Source organism: Chiloscyllium plagiosum, unplaced genomic scaffold (assembly GCF_037043375.1).
Source record: "Chiloscyllium plagiosum isolate Xiang-an unplaced genomic scaffold, Cpla_swu_hap1 HiC_scaffold_6, whole genome shotgun sequence".
Classification (NCBI taxonomy): domain Eukaryota; kingdom Metazoa; phylum Chordata; class Chondrichthyes; order Orectolobiformes; family Hemiscylliidae; genus Chiloscyllium; species Chiloscyllium plagiosum.
In genome coordinates, this window is record NW_028270144.1 from 27465899 (window position 1) to 27488377 (window position 22479).

General features: G+C 38.5%; 1 protein-coding gene and 1 long non-coding RNA gene across 5 annotated transcripts in view; both read right to left on the reverse strand.

Annotated features, from left to right (window-relative positions):
* Positions 1-22479, reverse strand: part of dachc (dachshund c) — a 598354-nt gene that overhangs the window by 68133 nt on the left and 507742 nt on the right. The gene's annotated exons all lie outside the window — the stretch shown is intronic.
* Positions 6638-9454, reverse strand: LOC148149726 (uncharacterized). The gene is made up of 2 exons (XR_015757404.1): positions 8739-9454; positions 6638-6809 (listed from the first exon to the last, which is right to left on the reverse strand). It is a non-coding gene; the product is annotated as an uncharacterized LOC148149726 (long non-coding RNA).

Genomic DNA, 22479 nt, shown 5'->3' on the forward strand with positions numbered 1-22479 from the left:
AGCACTAATGAAAAATCGCAGAAAGGGCCAAGAATCACGTTTATCAGATTTGTTATTTAGACACTGTTGACTTGCACTGCACATATGTAAATAATCAAAGGATTATTTTTGCTTGATACTTTCTGAAGCAGGTGTTGAATTACACAGCTGATATTTTGCCTCTTTTAAATGGTTAATTTATCTTACTTCCTATGTCTTTAAGCTGAATTGCACTTGTGCTAAATCTACCTTTCATCCGTACTACACAAGCTTGTCCTGACTCTTTCTATCACATCACAAACCCCTCCTTTTATACTGCCAGCTATCTTAACATTGAAAGCTAAAGGGAGATTTTGTTGTTGTTGGCGGTGTTATTATTGGTGTTGTACAAATGCCTTCAATCCACTTAGGACCATTACAATTATCATCATTCATTTCACTGGTTTGGTTAGTTTGCTTTCCATACAGAGCGTGGATAGATACAAGTGAATGACAGTTAAACATTCCCCTTGTTTCAGTAGCAACTCAATCTCAATGCATCACATCCAGTTTTTAAACAGCCGCTGTAATTTTTACAAAACAATCCAGGCCAGAGTCTAAAATAATAAACTCCTCCAAAGGCAAAATGTCTGGAGGGAAGAGAGAGGCTTCGTAAACTTACTTTTCTTAATTTGTAATCTTGAACAAAAGTAGCTGTTAGCATTTCTATACTGTGTCAGTTCATCCATATCATCTGGGACATGTAGTACTGCTATATTAACAGAGTTTAGATGGATATGCATAATAGAGGACACAGTGGAAAGCATATGATGTGGAAAACAATCTGTGATGTTTCTGTGTTTTTAAGTCACTTTACAAATAAGATTCAAGCAAGCAATCAGTTCCTATTGAAAATGGTGTCTTAAAAATTGCAGAAATTCTTTGGAGTTCGACACTGTGAAAAGTCATTAATAAATGCAACTCATTCCTTTATCCTTCTAAACAACTTCTTTTAAACATCATTAACAGCTACCTTTTTTTAAAAAAAATTGCTTTGGCATAAAATTCCCAGAGCACAAGGAAGCAACAGAATTTTGGGACATGTTCAGAGGAACTGGAAAGATGGGGAATGATCAACATCTTCCAAAGTATGATTGACATAAAATGGTTTATTTTATGTAATAGGTTTACCTACTCTCTCCCAATGATCCACTCACAATAAACCATCACTGCCCCACCTCTACAATAAGCAATTTCACTCATCCAAATGAGGATTAAAAGAAAGAAAACTCTTGCATTTACAGTTTGCATAATCTCAAGGTGTCCCTAAATACTTTACAACCAGTGAAGAACCATTACATTAAATGTTACCTATTTAAAAATGTATGTGGACAAACCTAGTCCTTATTTATGACTGTCTTCACAAATAAAGTAGATTTAACAATGCTTCTCTTCTATGCTTTGACGTTTTTGCATTAGTCCACCCATCCTTTCCCAATGCCCACCTCCCTTGAATTTGCAATCTCATGCTGTTAAAGAAATACAAAATATGCACCCAACAAAGTGGGATATGGATTGTAAATGCTAACCGATACAGTCTTTAAGGAAATGAAACATTGGGAACAGAATAAGCCACCAGGCCTTTGTAACATCATCAAAATAACACGTTTGATGCTCTCAGTTGACAGGATATGCTTTAGGGTGTGAATATAGGGAGTTGGTCGTGGTGAAGAAGTTGAACAGGTATTTTGTGTCTCTCTTCACTGGAGAAGTCTTTGACAACTTCCCAAAGATATATGAAAATCAAGAGACAAATTGGAGTGAGAAACGTAGGACAATCACCACCACCACCAGAGAAAAGGTATTGGGAATGCTATTCTACCAAAAGTTTGACAAGGGATGGTTATGTAAATTGATGTTTCTGAACGAGTGAAAGTTCATGTTTCATTAAGCTCCACCCAATCTAATTAAGTCACAGTCTTTGGGTGATGACAGCTGAGTACATGTGCAGCTTCTGAGAGTCCTTGGTGATTATGCATGACCAGTAATGTAAGCTGTACCTATTGTTATTATACAACAAACTACCTTGTCATCCAAGACAGTGCCTCGCCTGTTAAGACTCACCAGTGATAATTAAAAAAGCCAAAACACAACATTGAGAAAGGAGGATTGGTGACAGTGAATTAGTCAAACCAGAATATCACATGCTGGCAGCAGTGGTGGTACCCGAATATGTGACATGACGCTAACAGTAATATTGTGAAGATGTCCATAGCCCCATGAAATGATAGCCATCAGGACTGAATGGCCTGTATCTTAAGGACTTAAAAGAAGTGATTGCTGAGATAATAAAATCTTACAAACTTTCTTAGATTCTGGAAAGGCTTGAGAAAAATAGAAAATAACCAATGTAATATCTTGATTCAAGAAATGAGGAAAACAAAAAGCAAGAAACTGGAGGATAATGAACTTTACATCAGCCAAAGAAAAATTGCTAGAATTCATTATCAAGATGAGTTCCAACAGGAATCTTAGAAAATCATAATGTGATCATGCAGACCAAAACATGTTTAACAAATCTATTATAATGCATTGAGGAAGTAACAAAGTGCTAAAGCAACATCTGGAGGTGTAGTCTACATGGATTTCCAAAAGGCATTTAATAAGGTGAAACAAACAGTAAAACATAGTGTAAGAAGAGGGTAAGATATAAGCATAGATAAATGATTGGTTCTCTATCAGGAAATAGAGTCAGACTAAATGTCCACTTTTATATTTGTAAGCTTTAACTGACATCAGTGTTGACTATTTACAAATTATATGAGTGACTTTGGTGAAGGACGATAAATATATTTGCTGATTATTTTAGATTAGATTCCCTACAGTATGGAAACAGATCTTCTGAAGAGTAACCCACCCAGACCCCAGTCCCCACATTTACCCCTATCTAATGCACCTAACACTATGGGAAATTTATCATGGCCAATTCACCTGACCTGCACATCTTTGGACAGTGGGAGGAAAAACCCACACAGACACGGGGAGAATGTGCAAACTCCACACAAACAGTCAGCCGAAGCCGGAATCGAACCCAGTTCCTGGCACTGTGAGGCAGCAGTGCCAACCACTGAGCTCCTGTGCCCATCCGCTGATTAATCAAGATGGTTATGATGTAGGAGGTAAAGTTATATATACCAGATTAAGTAATTTGGTATAAGAAAATGGTTAATGAACTATAATGTGGGAAATGTTCATGTTTCATTTTCGCAGGGAGAATAGAAAAGCTGTTCATTATTTATATGGAAAGAGATTGCTGAATATCATGGTACAGAGGGATCTGAGCATCATAGTTACAAAAAGTATGCAGGTGGAGCAAGTGATAAGGAAGTCAAATGGATTGCTGATGCTTATTGCAAGGGAAATGAACAAAAAAAGCACAGAACTTTACCACAACTGTATAGAGCATTGGTGATATCATATCTGAAATGACAGGTACAGTTTTTGTTTACTTAAATAAAATGTAACTGTCTGTGATAATCCCAGTGGACTCATTACTAATTAATCTTCCTGTGGAGTTTGTTGAGTATGAGTTCTCTTGGTAATGTGCATTGGACTGACGAGCTAGAACTTATCACCTGAGCCCTATATAGACTCAGGGGTGCTGTTGTGGCACAGTGATAGTGTCCCTACCCATGGGCCAAGAGGCTCTGGTTCAAGTCCCACCTGCTCCGGAAGTGTGTCATACATCTCTGAACAGGATGAATTGAAAATAGCATAAAGCAGACCTGATCACCTTTGGTGGTTTGCATTTCCCTTAACATCAACGATTCCACTGGAATCATGGATAATTTATAGAAGGTGGCTAAAAAGATAGAATAAAAATACCATAGTGATTTTAAAAAAAACTGTTCAGTTGTGTGTGATGCTGGAAATAAAAAAGAAAAAAAAACAGATTCAGGGACAGTCTGCAAAGCTGTCTGCTGTGGGTTGGCGACAGCTTACCATTGCAATAAGTTGTGGCCCTATTTTTGTGTTCAACAACAAATGATGGTCCTTTCCAATCAGGCTTCCTAAGTTATTACTCTGTGTTAGAAGCAGTCCAGTATAAAGTTATTTTGACTCATTTCTGGAATGAAGAGCTTATCTCATGAAGAAAGGTTTGATAGGTTGGAGTATAGAAGATTGAGAGGTGACCTTAATGAAACATACCAGATTCTGTGGTCCAAACAGGGTGAATAACAGAGACTGTTTGTTTTGGAAGGAGACTAGAACAAGTTTAAGAAGAAGAGATCTCCCTTTTAATACGGAGACAAGGATTTCCTTTTCTTCACTGGGTTTTGTTTGTAAATTTCTCTTTCGGAAAAGCAGTGGAGATTGGGCCATTGAATGTACTCAAGGTTGAGTTCACTTGTATTTTGATGGACAAGCAAGCGAAGGTTATGTGAGCCAGACAGGAAAGAAGGGTTGAGGCCACAACCAAATCAAGCATAATCTTATTGAATGTCAAAGCAACTCAAAGAGCTAAATGGCCTTCTCTTACTCTCACGTCCCTAGCTCCCGTGTACAACACAAATGGGTCATTCTGTTTCAATTCATTCTGGTTTCTGCTGTTGATTATGTTTTCCAAGACCCTACTCCCTGAATACTTCATCAGCATATCCTCTTCCTTATGTGTTTACCTCGTTTTCCTTTAAAGGAATCAATGCTAATGTTTATAGCTAGTAGTTTAAATTACTGTTTTCTGGTAGTCAGTTATGCATTTCCATCATTCTATGAGTGAAGAAATTTATTTTTACTGGATTTATTAGTGACTACCTTGCATTTATTACCCATAACCTTTTACTCCTCATTGATTAAATTAATAACAATTATCAGTAGCCAATATTATTAACTCATATCATTCAATCAGTCACTGAGCTGTTCAAAAGGCATTTCAATTTGTCCTCATTAAGGTTCTGTTTCCCTAAGATATAGAATTACTCTTTGTCTACTGCCAAGTTGTTTTTTCCCTAACATCTATATCTCACTGGTGTTTGTTAGTTCAGCCTATTTTCTCATCGTAATAAAAGATTGAAGTCCCAGAGGCAGGAGTAAGATGTGTAAAATAAAGCAAAGACATTCCAGATGGGACCTGCGGTGGGCAGGACATTGACTCAGATGGAGTCAGAAAAAGTTGCCAAGGACCAGTGATGACCTCTCTGGTCCACTTTAACTCTTACACATGCCAGTGAAGCATTGAATAGATCTCAGCATTCCTAGGGAAAGATTTTCTGTTTCTGGTAGTGCCCGGTAAGATTTTGGATACACTCTGAAATTCATTAAGAAACATTATATGATTCCATTTGACCTTGTGTTGATTTGCAAGTGTGAGTTGCCATTTTTGACTTCAAACACAAGTGTCATCCCTTTAATACACAGAACACAGAATTACACTGACAGAAAGTGTTTGTCATAAATATCAAAACTGAGTTTCATATCAAGTAAGATAAATGTCTGTGAATGATTCTAGAGTAGCTAACATACCTTGGAGTAATTTAGGGATGACAAATGGCTACCTGAGGGTGATTAGAGAGAGAAAAGATAGAATCATGAGAATGTTCGGAGAATAACTAATAATATCTGAGAGTGAATGATGGATAGCTACAAGGAGTTACAAAATGAATAATAGACATCTAATAATAATTACAGAGGGAATAGTAGACTGAGAGTGATTACAGAGGAATAGATAACTACCCTCGATTAAAGCATAATAAATGGATATCTTGGAGTATCTGAGAATGATTTAACAATAACTAATTAACTATAGTAGTGATTCTCAGACATTAGATATTTCAAAGAGTTCAGATGATATCCTAAATCTTCAATTTTTAGCACTTTATAGTTAATCCATGAAATGTCCTTCAGTTTTGATCATTCAATGTAAAAACCATTCCGAGCAGCTTGTCAATGATACATGTTGACATAACAATTATAACACAGTTTTATTAAGTATCAGAAAGCAACACATACTAACATCAGTTATGACTTATTCATCTCAAATGTAAAAATGAAAGGAAGGTTGTTTTCATAGCTATGGAATTCAAGCAAGTCAGGAGTTAAATTAAATGTTGTCGTCTCTTGAAATATATAACATTAAAGTGCTGACGAGGGACAGCCTCAGCAATGATGTGTATCTGAAATACTCCAGAATTTTTTAAACCATATTGCAAATGGCACATGACAAACTGCTGAACACACCACATTCTCTGGATATACCAGGATATAATATGTAAAGAAGAGACACACTTTACATAATAATGAATAGCAAATGGTTGGTTGCACGGGAAATATGAGTAGGGACAAAAAAGATGTTTAATGACCAGGTATATGATTTAAAAAAGATGAACTGCAACCAAAAATATAAAACGCATTGATCGCAAAAGATTATATCACATTCAGAGCCATAAGAAATACATGTAACATTCAAGTTGAACAAAGACTTTTAATATAGGAGGTCCTTTGCCCTGTTGAAATGCAAACCAAAGTTGATAAATCATTCAATCATTTTGAATTACTTTCCACTGACATACTACTTGAACATTAAAAACAACAGCTATGAGCAAAAGGTATGCTCTATGGAAAACCTGAAACTTCAGAAAGGAAGACAGGGACTGTACAAACTGAGAATAAATGGGATTGCCACAGTAGATAATCATTTTATTGAACAATAAAGTATTAAAGGGCTGTCTTCAAGAATAAGATCAGGAAATGTCACATATTATTTTTATTGCATTGATCTTAACCCTTGTTTCCTTACTTCCCTATGACAGGATGATAGATTTAGTAACATTGACTTCATTGTTTCTGAGTATCTGTAAACAAATGAAAAAGATTTAACAAACATTTTTCATGAGGATCATGCCTTTTTCAATAACTGCAAATCAAATGTATCTATTTCCACAAGCAGGGACCAATCGAGATGCGAGATGTTTCACAACAGCATTTGTATTGGTTTGTGTGTTTGTTGTCATTGATTGGAACAGTATGGAAACATGTTTTTCTTCATAATATTACATAATCAACTAGTGAGAAAGGAAGAAGCAAAAAAGTGCAGCAGTTTATCCAATTTATTGAACTCAGTAGGAAAGATGATTTGCTTATGCACGCAAGAACTTTATGTGTGTGGCACTAAAGCAGTGGAGTGCAGCCATCTATTAAATGGCTCTCATGGCCTCAGTTCTTGAGGTTTCAGTAAAATTATGTAATAGCCAAGAACACCACACTCCATAAAGTCTGTTGCTGGTCATCACAGTAACCTTAGAAAATTAGATTTTTTTAAAAAAAACCTCATCCTTAAAATTAAATGAAAATTGAAGTGAAGTTACAAATATGATTGATGTTGCAATTATATCATCATGATAAAGATAATCCTTCAGTTCTCCTGGCATTTCAAAAAAGAGTAATTTATAAGACAGGAGTGTCCTTTTGATGCTGTTTTATCTGCTGTCTAGTAACACAAATGATTTCCTTTTAACTTTAAGCACAACAGGTGCATATAAACCAATTTATTTGTTCAATTGTCTCTGAACCATTGCACTCAGAAACCCATATGAGTAGCATTTATGTTTGACTAATTTTGGGTACACACTCTCTCCATGACAACATACACAAGGCCAGAGAATTTTTGGCACAAGTTTGTGATATGTTCAGGAACACTTTAGATTAAAGGAGAACAGAGCTGGAGTTTGACTAAAACAAAACCATTTACCAGGACAAAGCTCTGTTCGAATCCTCTGCTGCTTGTGAGCTTGCATCATATAGTCATAGGGATATACAGCATGAAAACAGATCCTTAAGTCCAACTCGTCCATGCCGACCAGATTTCCTAAATTAATCTAGTCCCATTTGCCAGCAATTAGCCCATATTCCTCTCACCCTTCCTATTCATGTAACTATCCAGATGCCTTTTAAATGTTGTAATTGCACCAGCCTCCACTACCTCCCCTGATAACTCATTCCATACATGCACCACTATCTGAGTGAAAAAATTGCCCTTTAGGTCCCTTTTAAATCTTTCCCCTCTCGTCTTAAACTTATGCCCACTAATCTTGGACTCTCCCACCCTGGAAAAGACCTTGTCTATTTACTCTATCTATGGCCCGCATGATTTTATAAACCTCTATAAGGTCACCCCTCCGCCTCCAACACCCCAGGGAAAATAGCCCCAGCTTATTCAGCATCTCCCTGTAGCTTAAATCCTTCAACCCTGGCGACATCCTTGTAAATCTTTTCTGAACCCTTTCAAACATAACACTTTGGGCACTGGCCTACCAATTTATCTGGGAGAAATGTGAACAATAGTATCCTCTATTTGCCTATCAAAAATCCATGTTCCACCTATGACTAATCAAACAGCAAGGCATAACACAAGGCTGATGAGTGTAATCATTGACAGTTAAGTAGATCATTGAAGCTGTATTAACACACTTTATACAGATTTAAAACTTGGGAAATTAAATACAAACTAAGAGAATATGTGAAGAATCAGGAGATTGAAAAAGGCATAAAAACATGCCAATGGATAATGGGACAATTTTGGAAGCAACAGAGATGAAATTCAAGCATACCCAAGTGTAAAGTTGTGAAAATTAGATAATAAATAAATAAATAGGCACTTCAACTCTGAACATTTTGCTTCAGGTATTTCTTACAAAAGTGCGGTTTCCAGACACAAAGGAACAGTTTGTAAATGCATATAGGCACACATCATGTTTGCTCTTTCATGATTGTTCATAACTTACACTGTCAGCAGTTATGAAACGATCATTGACAGATGATGTACTGCAATTTTTGTATAATTCGCAACTACACAGCATCTTATCTTTGGTGGGGCTTGCTTTGTCTGTTTTCTTGAATCTGAAAATACATTTGATTGTGATTATATATCTCTTACTCTCTATTTATGTCTGCCTACACAGAAACAGTAACATTTTTAAAACTAATCAATTGTCTGTGGAGCTTTGAGTAGTCCTGAGGGTATAAAAGCCACTATACAAAAGATCAGTTTATTTTTCTCCTTTACTGTTGGATATATAAGTGAACTGATTCATCCATAATCCATATTCACTGACCTGCATCGCCTGTAATTTAACTTCAAAAATTCACAACTTTGTTTTTAAATATCTTCATGGCCTTGCACCTCCCATCTCTGTAACATTACCCAGTCCTACAATCCTCAGAGATTTCTGTGCTCTTCCAATTCTAACCTCTTATAAACACCGGATTTTCAATTGCATAATCATTGAACACTGTGGGTAAAAGTTTCTCATTTAAAATTATTTTCAGTAAGATTCAAGGCACCAAATCCACCATGGCTCAGAATGGCTTTTCACACACAATCTTCTGCTCTTTAAAATTAATTAAAGGACTGGGATCTAGGGTACATGGCTTGCGGAACTGGGCAGACAGGTGGAATGTTTGTTACTGCCAGGCTCTTTTGGTGCTCACACCACCTGGGCCATACTTCAACCCAGATTCAACACAAAAATCCAGGATAGTCCCTGATCATTATCACTGAGGACATGACGCAGAAAAAAGGAAACCTAGCTTTTCACCTCAGAGGGAGGAACCTAGAGGTCTTGATGGATGGTCTGGTGGAGAGGAGGGTAATTCTTTCTTCTGCCGACTATGAATAAGACATACACATTCAGACCACATCCAAAATCTAAATTGAAGCCTAGGTTTTAGCTGTGCCCCAGGTGTAAAGGGATGTCCAGCAATGCAGACAGCAGGTCAATAATCTTCTCCTCCCTACAAAGGTGTCACCATCTTCTTTCCGCTACCTCACTCTCTCTAAGTCTGTCATTGAACATACCTTACATCAAGACTCAGTTCACTACTCTCACTATTGTATGTCAGCATCTACCCTCAATATCTGTCATCCACCTCATTGCCTCAGTTACTCACTCCTCCTGCCCTTTGTGCTTCCTACCCACTCACTGGGGGCACCTCACCTCTCCGGCACCTGTATCCTCACTATCGCCAGCTGCTTGCCTTTTACTCAGCATAAACACCTGTGAAGCTAAGATTTGTAAGATGTAAATGTATGAATTGTGTGTGTCCCTTTACAATTTACAACTTACAGAAAATATCATTTGTAGGTGCCTTGGAGCTCCAAAGTGAAATTTGGAATGGCTGAAGTGGTGTCTGAGTTGGCATGAGAGTAGTATTGATAATGTGCTGAAGGTAGTGGTTTGCTGATGATAATTTGGGTAGACAAACGGTTGAAAATAATGCTGGAGTCAAAAAGTGTGGCACTGGAAAAGCACAGCAGGTCAGGCAGCATCCGAGGAGCAGGGGTGTCGCGTTTCGGCCTTAAGCCCTTCATCAGGAATGTGTGTCCATGGAGCATGGAGGGGTGATGTTGAGAAGAAGCTGTTCGATGATGCCCTTCAGTACCCCCAGGTACCTGCTCTAATTTACATGTTAGGAATCTATGCTCTCCAGCTCCTCAATGAGGGAGAGGGGAACAAATAAGCTGAGTTGGAGCTCTATTGAGATGCAAATGCATTGAAAAAAGCTGGTCACCATTCTCTGGTAAAATTCTGAAGTTACCATTAGGCTTGAATAGAAGATGACAAGACATTTCTCATTGTCAAAATTATGATTACTTTCACTTTCTCCATATATTTTCACCTTTCTCACTATTGTTCCTGCCGCACCAGGGTTGGAAATGTTCCATCCTACATTGCTGCCACCTAACCTCTGGTACTCTTTACTTAGCCTCTGTTTCTCTCTAACTCTTCACCTTTCTTCAAGACATTACCTAAAACCCACTGCTTTGACTCCACCTTTGGTTATTTAATCTAAAATCTCTTTAACTAAATCTGTTTAATAACACCCCTGCAAATTACCTCTGTTAAAGATATTATTTAAATACATGTTGTTATTATTGTGGTTATTTTGTCTACTTACTTCATGATCCACTGATTGATTCCTGATTCCCTACAGCTTAATACCGTGTCTGACAGTTTTCCAATAATCCAGCAGAATATGTGTTCAATTCTCAGCAATCTAACCAACTGAACAGCAACCTTACTTAGTTCATGTTCACATTTGCATCTGACCTTCAGAGTTGTAGCTTCGCAATGTCATATTTCTGGTCTCTTCCTGACTCTTTACTGTATTGTAGGTCATCGAAAGTCAAATCTCAAAATCTAGCCATTTATGCAGAGATGGAACAAGTTGCACATTGCAACAATTTTGATTCTGTTTCTACCAAAAAGGTTTGTGATCACTGCTTGTAGAATTGCACATAGTGTCACACATTGTACACAAAACAAAACACAGTGGAGATGCCAAGTTGAAGGTACAGATAACTTAGATGCACTGAACTCAATTACCCCTACTTTCCCACAAAACAATTCCATTGGGCTTATAGTTGCTGTGTGGAAATGCACTCAATGCTAATTAACAGAAAGCTTCTTTCCCAAAAGGATGTTTTATTGTCTTTCTTGAAAGACCTTTTCAGTTGAAAATCTATTGCAAAACTTGACCATCTTGTTTCCTGCAGAGTTTTCCCAAAAGCACTTTTTCACGAAAATGTAAGAAAAGCACAGTATTTTCAATTGAATTTATATAGTCATGGGTATGATATAATTATCATTTCTATATGTATTACAGATCAAATTACTTATGAGACATGGAGTCAAAAGTGGGGATTGGTTTCAATCCTTACTCCATGTTGAACTTGTTCGTTTCAAGCCGCATTTAAACAGTGTCTCATCACCCCTGCGATCAGGATGTGGGGTAGAGGGAGTGGCTGTGGGTGTAGAGGTGGCAACTGTTACATAGTGAGGATTCTTGACTAACAGATGACTAGCTGAAAAGAGATGATTGAAAAATGCACAAGATCAGAATTACTTTCCAATAAAATAAAAACAAAATACTGCCGATGTTAAAAATCTGAAATATATAAAAAAGCAGAAAGTTCTGGAAAAACTCAGCACTCAGCAAGTCTCACAATAATGTTGGAGAATGAAATGGAATTAACACTGTTTGGTGTGTGTATGTGTGAGTGTGTGTGAGAGAGCGAGAGAGAGAGAGACCACCCCTCATACCAATCCATGGTGTGTTTAGAGTGGTGCCACCAATCCTTTCTACACTGGGACTGGGGGCTGTTTGGTTAACAATGGTAGACAATGAACTATCATTAATGTTAACAAGAGGTGCTTGTGTTAACAATATGATGTAATTCATTGCTTGGTAGCAAATGACATAGTCTTAGTAATGATGTCTAACTAGCCAATTAGAAGCCAGGACAACAGGTATGACTCACTGAGGATTGCAAGTTTGACATCTCAAACCTTCAACCAAGACTGTCACAGCCCAGAATGACAAATGTATTACTTGGATGAAGAACAAGTCTGCTGTGGTCACCCACAGAAACATACAGACGATATATAGGGAGAGAAATTTATACTGAAAATAAGAAATGTGTGAGGTAGCAGAATAGGATAACAGAATGGAGCCCAATGTCAGCCATAAGTTGTGCAGTTTCAGTCAACCTACTACCACAAGCTTGTTGCCAAATTAAGTAAGACAAAAATATATCCGACAAGGATACATGAAAGGGACTGGGTAAAATAACTTTTATTCCTCGAAGTACATAGAAATAACAGAATGTTCAGTTCTGAACTATTCAGTTAAAGTATCCCCTGTAAAGCAGAGATTTTCAACCAGCTTATCTAATACTTATTACTGCTTTTATACTTCATCTTTAAATAACCTGAGCTACACATTCTGCCTGGGGCTCAGCAGATCTTACTTGAGACTACACACAAATCCAAATGGCCTGACAGGAAATTGAAAGTATTATCTCTGAAACAAATGAGAACAAGAAAGTCTATGAAAACACTGGCCTATGAAATTTGCATGACAAGTGTAGCTAGCGAATGAGACTGAGACTTAACAAGGCTTAGTTAGAATCAGACAATATCAAGACAGAGTGCAAGTCAATGCTGAAAAGGGTTTCCGATCTAATAACTCACGGAAATTTGTCAAGAAAACCTTCGCTGAATCCCCAGTGAGCCACAGTAACTTTCATTGCATACACTCGTGTGTGTATCAATTTGCTTCCGAGGCTTCTCATAGAGTCGTCCTGTGGTCCTACTAATAGGCAGATCAAGCACTCTCTGCTTCTTATTTCCTCGTTACATGGTTTCTGAAATTTCTAAGAAAATTCCGGAAACACCAGGAGGCCCAAGAAGAGGAAAAGAGGGTGTAATTTGTTCAGCATAAGTAACAGTGTCAAATATCTTGCACCTGTTGTACCACATTGCACTGTAATTTCTCTAACAGAGATGGAGTTCTCAGGTTACAAAGGCTGTGCAATTTTTTTTGTTGTCTTATTTGATTTTAATGTTATCTTTGGAAGCAACAAGTCATTAGTCCAAGATGAACCAAATAACACCGTGGGGAATAAAACAGCAGTCATTGTCAGGTTATAGCTTAAGAGTTTCCAAATGCAAATAGTTCATTCCCAGGATACGGTTAAATGACAAATGTGGTTTCCTATCTTTCTGTATATTGGATCTAATCCTGCATTACCAATCTTAGAAGGCACATTACCCATTTTCATAGATCTTTATTGAATCCATTTTTTAAAAAATGTAATATACGGTTGAATGAAGTCAGGCAGCTTTAACTTAATTCCTAGTAGATCTAACCCCACAGAATAGAAATACCCACAGCTCTAACTCATATGGAAATTGCATGTGTTTCTGGTTTTTACATATTAGCCCAGATTTTGCTTCCAATGGCAAAGAAACAATTTTCAGCAATCACCCTTGCTGAAATCTGCTCAAAGCACTTTCAAGAGCTTGTTAGTAGATTTCTTTTCTGATCCATTGACATGAGATCTTCACAATATGCTGACATGATAAACAAGAGTCCGTTTCTTCAACCAATTAGACTGAAATATGTCTTCTGATCAGATTCGAGAGTGTGGTGTTGGAAAAGCACAGCAGATCAGGCAGCATCCGAGGAGCAGGAGAATCGACACTTTGGGCATAAGGCCTTCATTAAGTGACTACAGAGTCCAAGACAGGACCTATAAGTGGTCTACAGAAAATAAAATAAAAATCTGGAAAATCTAACCATCAAAGGATGAGGGCATTGCAATACTATCGACAGGTTCATATTCTGGAACTGCCTACTAACAGCACTGTGAACATACTTATAAAATATAGACTGCAAGAGTTCAGGTTAATGGCTTATGACATTATCGAGGACAATTAGGGACAGACAACAAATTCTGGCTTGGCCAATGATGTCCATATCTTATGGAATACTAGGATAAATTATAGATGGGATTAAAAGGAAGAGATAACAGTGACTGAAAAATAACATTAGATCCTGCACTAGTTTTATTCTGAGGGTTTGCAGCTCAACAGTTGTAAACTTACTTTGTTTCAGGGCCAGAGAGTTTGTTCAGCAAAAATGATAATTTACTAATCCATTAAAAATTCACTTCCTCGAGAATGCATTTGCTTTAACTTTTTCAACAGAATATCTGAGTTGGTATATCAAAATTTAGACCAATGTAGTCACTTGATGAAGGACTTATGTCCAAAGCGCGATTCCCCTGCTCCTCGATGCTGCCTGACCTGCTGTGCTTTTCCAAAACCACATTCTCAAATCTGATCTCCAGCATCTGCAGTCCTCACTTTCTCCTACTTTAGTGCTGAATTCTATCAGTGAAGTCTGAAACCTAGTTCTCAAAACATTAACTATTTATCTCTCTGCTAGACCTGCAGAGCATTTTTCCAAAACTTTGTTTCTTTCAGATCTCCAGCATTCAAAGTATTTTGCTTTTATGTATTCTTAAAGTTTTCTCCTTTTCATTTGGAACAAAGTAAAAATGTATCTCATCTCAAGTATCAAGGTCTATCTCCTCACTTAACACAAAATGAACCATGCTAACTGGTCAATTGTGATTGGTAACCTTGATTTACCTGAGAAATCAATTAAGGAACTTACATTGGTGCAGATTTAGTCCCAGACACGTGGGTTAAGGTAAAACCAACTTGTAAACCCCTCCCTCCCAACTATAAGGATAGCACTCAGTGGTCATTAACTAACTAACAAATGTGACTTTGAATACTACTCTAAGTGGACAACAGAAGCTACAAGACATGTGACGAGCGGTGCAACTCACCTTGAAATTTACAAGTACATTTGCACTGTCGTTTGAAGAAACTGCACCATTTCCCCCGGATGGTGATTCCACCAGTTAGTGGATTGGAATTCAGATTGGAATACACACAAAAAGATGGGCAACTGTTCAGAAGCCACATGTTCCTGAGCGTCAAGTGTTATAACACTGATACTTAAGTGTCCTTCTATTGTCTATTCTGCAGTAGAACAATACTTTTGACACATCCTATGGCTCAGATTTATCCAGGAGTAGCTGTACCATGCAGACAAGTAAAGGCCATATTTAGCCTGTATCAAGCTAGAAACATACTCAGCAATCCCACATTTGGTTCTCTTTCCTGACTGTTATCCAGAAACTTCCCTTGAAGTGTACGTATGACATCAGCTGAGGAAGAGGACATTTTCACACCCAAATTAGCCTGCCAAGGTTTATTATCTTTGAGAATACATGCTGAATATGCACCTGGGCAACTATTACCGATGGGTCTATCAGCTAATAAAGAGAAAACTTCTTTAACACCAAAAGAGAGATGTATAAAATAATACAAAAAATAACTATTCTAAATATTGAACAACTTTTATCCACCTTTAAACAAATGAGTTATTATGGCCAATTAAAGGATAAAGGGAAATCACTCACACTCTCAATGTGTTTTACAAATTTCAGCATTATTGAACATTGGCATAGAAATTCTGATCAGCTTTTGAAATACTATTTCCAAGCTTAATTGAACAAAAGGAATTATACAGTTACACTGAAATCCTTTCTACACTAGACATTTCTGGACAGGATTCTCACGTTACTGAAACAACAGAGACTTTTCCAGGAAATATCACAGTCGGCAGCAGAGAAGATCAGCATGGAAACCACTGCCTTTTTACATCTGTAAGTTCTTTATTCTGTGGTTCAAATTTGTCTAGCAGTCACTTTGACAGCTACTGTGGAAGTGCAAGTATGTAAAAAGTGAGTGTGGAGGAGGTGGGCTGTAAGGACCAGGTGAGCGGGGAGTTGGGTAGGAGTTAGGGTACCAAATGGGGGGGGGGGGGGGGGATTGTGGTAACAAGTGGGGAGGCAGGGGGAGGTAGGGTCTCAAGTGACAATGTGGGTAGGATGTCAGATAAAAGTGTCTCTTTTCAAGCTGGATTAAGGGCTTAGGTCAGGGGCATGGTGTAAAGTCTGAGGGTTGGGGGGGTGGTGGGGGGGGGGAGCTGTGGAAGGTGATAGGACGTTCTGACTGGCCCAGCAGGGTTGGATCAGTTTGGGCTGTGTGGGGGATATCATGTCAGAGGAAGAGTGATGATTTGGTTTGGGGTATTGGATCGGGTGGATGGGTGCCTGGTCCACCAGCAGACAGTGTCAGAGTTTACGGTCTTGTCATGTTCAGTGGGGGTTAGTGAAGGTTGGGTTGGCTAAAGAGATGAGGATGGGAGAGCTGTCAGGGCAGAAGGGGCTACAGTTGGGGTTGGGGGTTTAAGTATGGAACTAGGGCTGCAGTTACCTGGGAGTTACAGCAGGAATGTAATCTTATAGCTTTTCCTGGGCACTATTAAGGTTAAGTCAGTTGGAATCCTTAGTGTTGGGTGGCATGGTGGCACATTGGTTAGCACTACTGCCTCATAGTGCCAGGGACCTGGGTTGGATTCCACCCTCAGATGACTGCGCGGAGATTGCATGTACCATCTGTGTTTGTGTGGATTTCCTCCAGGTGCTTCAGTTTCCTCCCACAGTCCAAGTTAGGTGGATTGGCCATGCTACATTTTGCCTTAGTGTTCAAGGATATATCGGTGAGGTGGATTAAGTGTGGGGTTGCAGAGTTAGGTTCAGAGGGTCAGTGCAGACTTGATGGGCTGAATGGCCTCCATCTGATCTGTAGAGTATCTATGATTCTATGACCTATAAAGGATATTATCTGGTGAGTTCCAAATGCAGAATAATCGTCCATAAAAATTTTCAATTTAGAGCTTAAAAATGTGTTGCTGGAAAAGCGCAGCAGGCCAGGCAGCATCAAAGGAACAGGAGAACCGACGTTTCGGGCATAAGCCCTTCTTCAGGAAATTTTCAATTTCCCAAGCAATTCCTCAGACTGTGTTGTGTTGGATAACCACATAGCCCTGACATGTAATACCAATCTACAACTATCGAGACATCAGAATTTCTGGACAAATATATACTTGACTATGTTATGTGCTGGAAAACTTGTTCATACACTGCATGTTGCCAAAGATAATTCAGCATTCTCCAACTCTGCTTCTGCAGGATAACAGAAGTCTGTTTAGGTTTGCTTAATCCAAAGTAAATAACTTCATTTCACTTGCCATCTATGATTAACTATCTCCCATTAGCTTTTAACATGATTTTTAGTTTCCAGAACATCCAACTTAGTCTAATCCAATCAGGAAATGAGTTTAGCTCCAGCTAAGCACAATTTCTTGCCTTATCTTCCACTCTTTCCCAAATTGTCATTTGTCCTATACCAAGGAGCTAAGTTTCTTAATTAGTAGGGAAACAAAATGGTTATTTAAATAAATACCTAGGTCTGATATTAGAGTGAGACTCAATCTTCCCTCTTATGTGAATGTGAAAGTCCCTATTGTACTATTTCAGAAAGGTTTCACTCTAATATTCTGTTCACTATTTATCCCTCAAAATCAGATGATACGATCATTATCACATAGTTGCTTGTGAGAGCTTGCTGTGTGCAGGTTGGCAACTGCACTTCGTACATTACAACAGGGATTTGCACTTTAAAAGTGCTTTAATGGGTTGTGAATGCTTTGGGAAGTCCCATGGTTGTAAACGGTGTCATATAAATGCAAGACATTCTTTCTTTGTAGAAACAATTATTTTGGTCTATTTTCTCCTTTGCCTTGAAGGTATAAACTCCTGCTGACTGGAATGCTCACAATCCTTCGTATCCATATCTACAGAAGTATTCTTCATGAGCAACTCTGACCATAAAGGATATTGCAACCACACCCAATTACATTCACAATCACACATCTATGCTTTCCAGAAGTTAGCAATTGGGAGCAATTAGGAGCAGGAAACCTGGATGATTTCTCTCCTCCCTAGTCCTGAGATGTTGAAGCCAACTGTAATATTTCTTACATTGCCTTGGCTGAGATCGACTAACTCAGCATGGAGCAGAAGTTGGACTTGGGATCATTATGGCACATCAAACAGTGCCTTCAATCACTAGCTTGGAACAGCTACAAATCTGCATTTAATTGGATGAGATACGTTAACCACAAGTAGTGTCAGCCTCCATTAAACAAATAACACTTAAATCATTCTAATTATAGCAAAGTGTTATCAACTAGCTTAAAAATAAGCTGTGAACAGATCATTCCTCTAACTTGTTTTATGTTGTTCATGCTTGGTACGTCTTTGAATGGACAATGGCTTTGTTCCTCTTATGCTTTGGTGGTAAAATGTGCTGACATCTACTCTATAAACAAATTCTGATATTTTGCAATGACTTACGGCAACCAAAAACCAATCTAATGAATACTGCTCAGCATTAACATTACCTATTTTCATTTGGTGACTGAGAAATATTCACTAAATATGACTAAGTGAAAATTTGCTCCCTTTTACTAAAATTCAGTTGATAAATACCAGAACCAAAACAATACAAAAAAATACAAAGTTTTCAGAAGAAGTGTCACTGGACCGAAATATTAACTCTATTTTCTTTTCACAGATGCAGCCTGACATGCTGAGTTGTTCCACCAATTTCTGTTTTCGTTTCTGATTTCCATCATCCACAGTTCTTTCATTTTTTAGTATAGTTTATACCATTTTGTTCACATATATTTGAGATTGTGGAAATACAGGGATATCACTCTGAGGGGACTGTTTGGTTGGAGTTTGTTCATTTTCCCTGTGTCTGCGTGAGTTTTTTCTGGGTGCTCCGGTTTCCTCCCACAGGCCAAAGATGAACAGGTTAGGTGGATGAGTGTTGCAAAATGCAAGGTTACAGGGATAGGATAGGAGGGCGAGTCTGGGTTGGATACTCTTCAGAGGATCGGTGTGGACCTGATGGGCCTAATGTCCTGCTTCCATACACTGTAGAGATTCTGTAATTCTATGATAACTACTTTAGCTGATTCATTTCATAATAGGATGGCTGTGCCTGGCTTTTGATTAATGTCCATTTTGCTGTAGATATAGTACTATTTTCATCAGAACAGATTCTACTTCAGTGTAGTACAAATTCAATCTGATACTCCTTCACTTTTCTCAGAGATGCAAAGATAGAGTATTTGGATCAATGCATTATGGAGTTTATTAATTGTCTCCCCTGCTACAATATTATAGAGTGTTGGAAGATCATTGTAACTAATTTAAAGTTGTGCACATTTCATTTGAAGAATTTTGCCATTAACAAATACCTTCTTAGTTCACTCATTCTTCTGAATTCAAAGTGACTCTTCAATACATTTTATTCCCAAATTCACTTATGTCTTGTAAAAGCATATTTCTCAAGAGGGATCAGCATCTCCAATAACTGTACAGGGAAGATCCACTTCCCAACGGGCTGGACTAAATTTATTTCCTCATAGACTCTTCTTTTGTGAGAGTTTCAAATGAATTAGCCATTAGTGCTGACAAAAGAAATAGATATGAACTGTTAAGTGTTCACCAATGGCTTTTGAGAAGTGTTATGCCTCACACACTAAGACAGCTATCCAAATTTGCAAAAGGTCACAAAGGTAGACAAAGTTGTGTTAAGCCGAATGTCATGATCAATCAGTTAGCCCAGTTAGCCCAACACAAAATGGAAAACAATACAAGTTCATGTGTAGTCCAGTTCCATCATTTTTCCCTCTATGTTATTGAGTAGTTTTATGAAATAAAAATGCATCTAAAACTAGCATCAAGAACTAACAATATCTATAAATGGTTATTAAGAAATGGAATTCATACTATATGATGAAAAAGGTGAGAGCAGTAATTGTTAAAAAGAGAAAATGGAAAGTTAACGAATCAATGAAATAGGTTTAATAAAATAGAGAACCTTGTCATCTTGTAAACAAAACAGAGTCTTCCAGTAATTATAACTTGATTTTCTTCTACAATATGTTTGAAATTGGCATCAACAAAGTTATCCACTGCCAGAATATTATTGGAATTTTTTTTAAAAAATAGCCAGGTTATTATATGCTAGATACCACTGACACAAGAAAGAACAGGATTTTAAAGCAAAGTCTGTGGGTGTTCTTTTCATAATCTGTAAATATGACAAAATTGTCGATCTTTCCTCTCTGTACTAATCATGTAGTCAGAATAACTTCACTATGTTAGTTTGAGGAATCCATAATCCTATTTGTTCAACAGCTTTCAATGAGAATTTTCATTCCAAACTAATAGTTGCAAATAAAACTGGAATTGAAATAACATTTAAAAGGATTGCCCAGCTCTTTAGACTTTGGATCATTAGATATTGTGTGTAAGACCCAAAGAGCATGGTAAGATCCATGTAAATCCAGATGGGTCAACCACAGAGAAATTACTCAGGAAGTTTGAAATTCTGATGGGAAATTTTCCTCCCCTCTGGCACCCTCTGAAAAAGTCTTCAACTCTACTTTGGTCAGTTCTAATTTACTTACCTAAGTTGTTGCACACGAAATGTGAGACAATAAAATTATTGTCCAACTTCTCAGTAATCATTCAATGGCAACCTTAACTCCCCCCTCTAATATTCCCCTAAATGACTTGACTAGCCTCCACCACCCCTCTGAAGCCAGCCCCAATTCTGCTCCCAGCCAGATCTGACTAACTGCCCACACCAATTACTCCTCAAATTCCTTTGACTTGCCCTGTGACTGCTTTGATTCTACCCACAATCAGTTCTGACAAGCCCTCACCATCCAAATCCCTCCAACTTGCCCCAAAGACCTCCCCAGCATCATCCCCTTACATAGACTGATCCGACTGGCCCCCACCATCTGACTACCCCTCTAACCTGACATGTTTCACCCCAACATGACAGACCGTCTTGGTCTGACCTGGCAGTGCGCAACACAACCCAAATCAACCTCACCACTCAACTCAGCTGCCATCATACCTACCTTCCACCCTATAAGCTCCCGCTCTATCCAACGATTAGATTAGATTAGATTACATTAGATTAGATTACATTACAGTGTGGAAACAGGCCCTTCGGCCAACAAGTCCACACTGACCCGCCGAAGCGCAACCCACCCATACCCCTACATTTACCCCTACCTAACACTACGGGCAATTTAGCATGGCCAATTCACCTGATCTGCACATCTTTGGACTGTGGGAGGAAACCGGAGCACCCGGAGGAAACCCACGCAGACACGGGGAGAACGTGCAAACTCCACACATTCAGTCGCCTGAGGCAGGAATTGAACCAGGGTCTCTGGCACTGTGAGGCAACAGTGCTAACCACTGTGCCACCGTGTCACCCACGATCTGCCTCACCTATTGAACGCAAATACAAGAGCCACCCTTGTCCCCTGACTCATCTACCTCACCCACTCTACATCTAAACAACCTTCAATCACACGCATGCCCAAACTCCCACACATTGAGAAACTTTGGGACCTTTAAACAGTTACCAGAATGCAACAGCTAGTACTGTAAAAAAAAGGGTAAATGGCTTCTTTACAAACTCTCTTTCTGCTCTCTCCAAGGTACCTACGCTGAGGGAGTTCTTCCAGAGCCCTCATTAGAAGTTAGTCAGAAACATCACATGCAAGTGAGTGGGTAGTTTCGTTTAGGCCAGTCAGTGTTAGAAACAGGGTTTTGACCTTGATTGGAAGACCTGTCTTTTATTCTGCCAGAGACAACTTGTGTTTAGATGAGGGATCCATTGCATTCCTAGTTATTCTGTTGTCACAGGAGCAGCACAGACTGGAAATACAATTTGGGACTATCTGATGCAACCAATTCCCTGGGATTGCCTGGGAAATTTAACTTTCTGGTGTGACTCCACTGGGACCATCTGAAAGAGTCCATTAAAGTCTGAGAACTCGAAGGGTTTTCACTCACTTAATAGTTACCCTGGAAGATTAAAATATTAAAAAGCTATTCCAGGTTCAAATTAACTATTAAACTGAAACCCACAACTGCACCTCTATCAATCCCTTTCAGTCTCTGGATCCTGACAAATGCCACGTGAGCAGACTCCCACACTAACAACCCAAAGCCTGCACCATGCAGCCTTACCTCTGTTCGCCTAACCACTTGGAGCCAACCATCACCCTTTCATCTGTAAATTTCAAAATTCTTCAACCCCATCATTGGATCGGACAAATCCCTGGAACCACTAGCTGCCATCCCAACCCATTGGT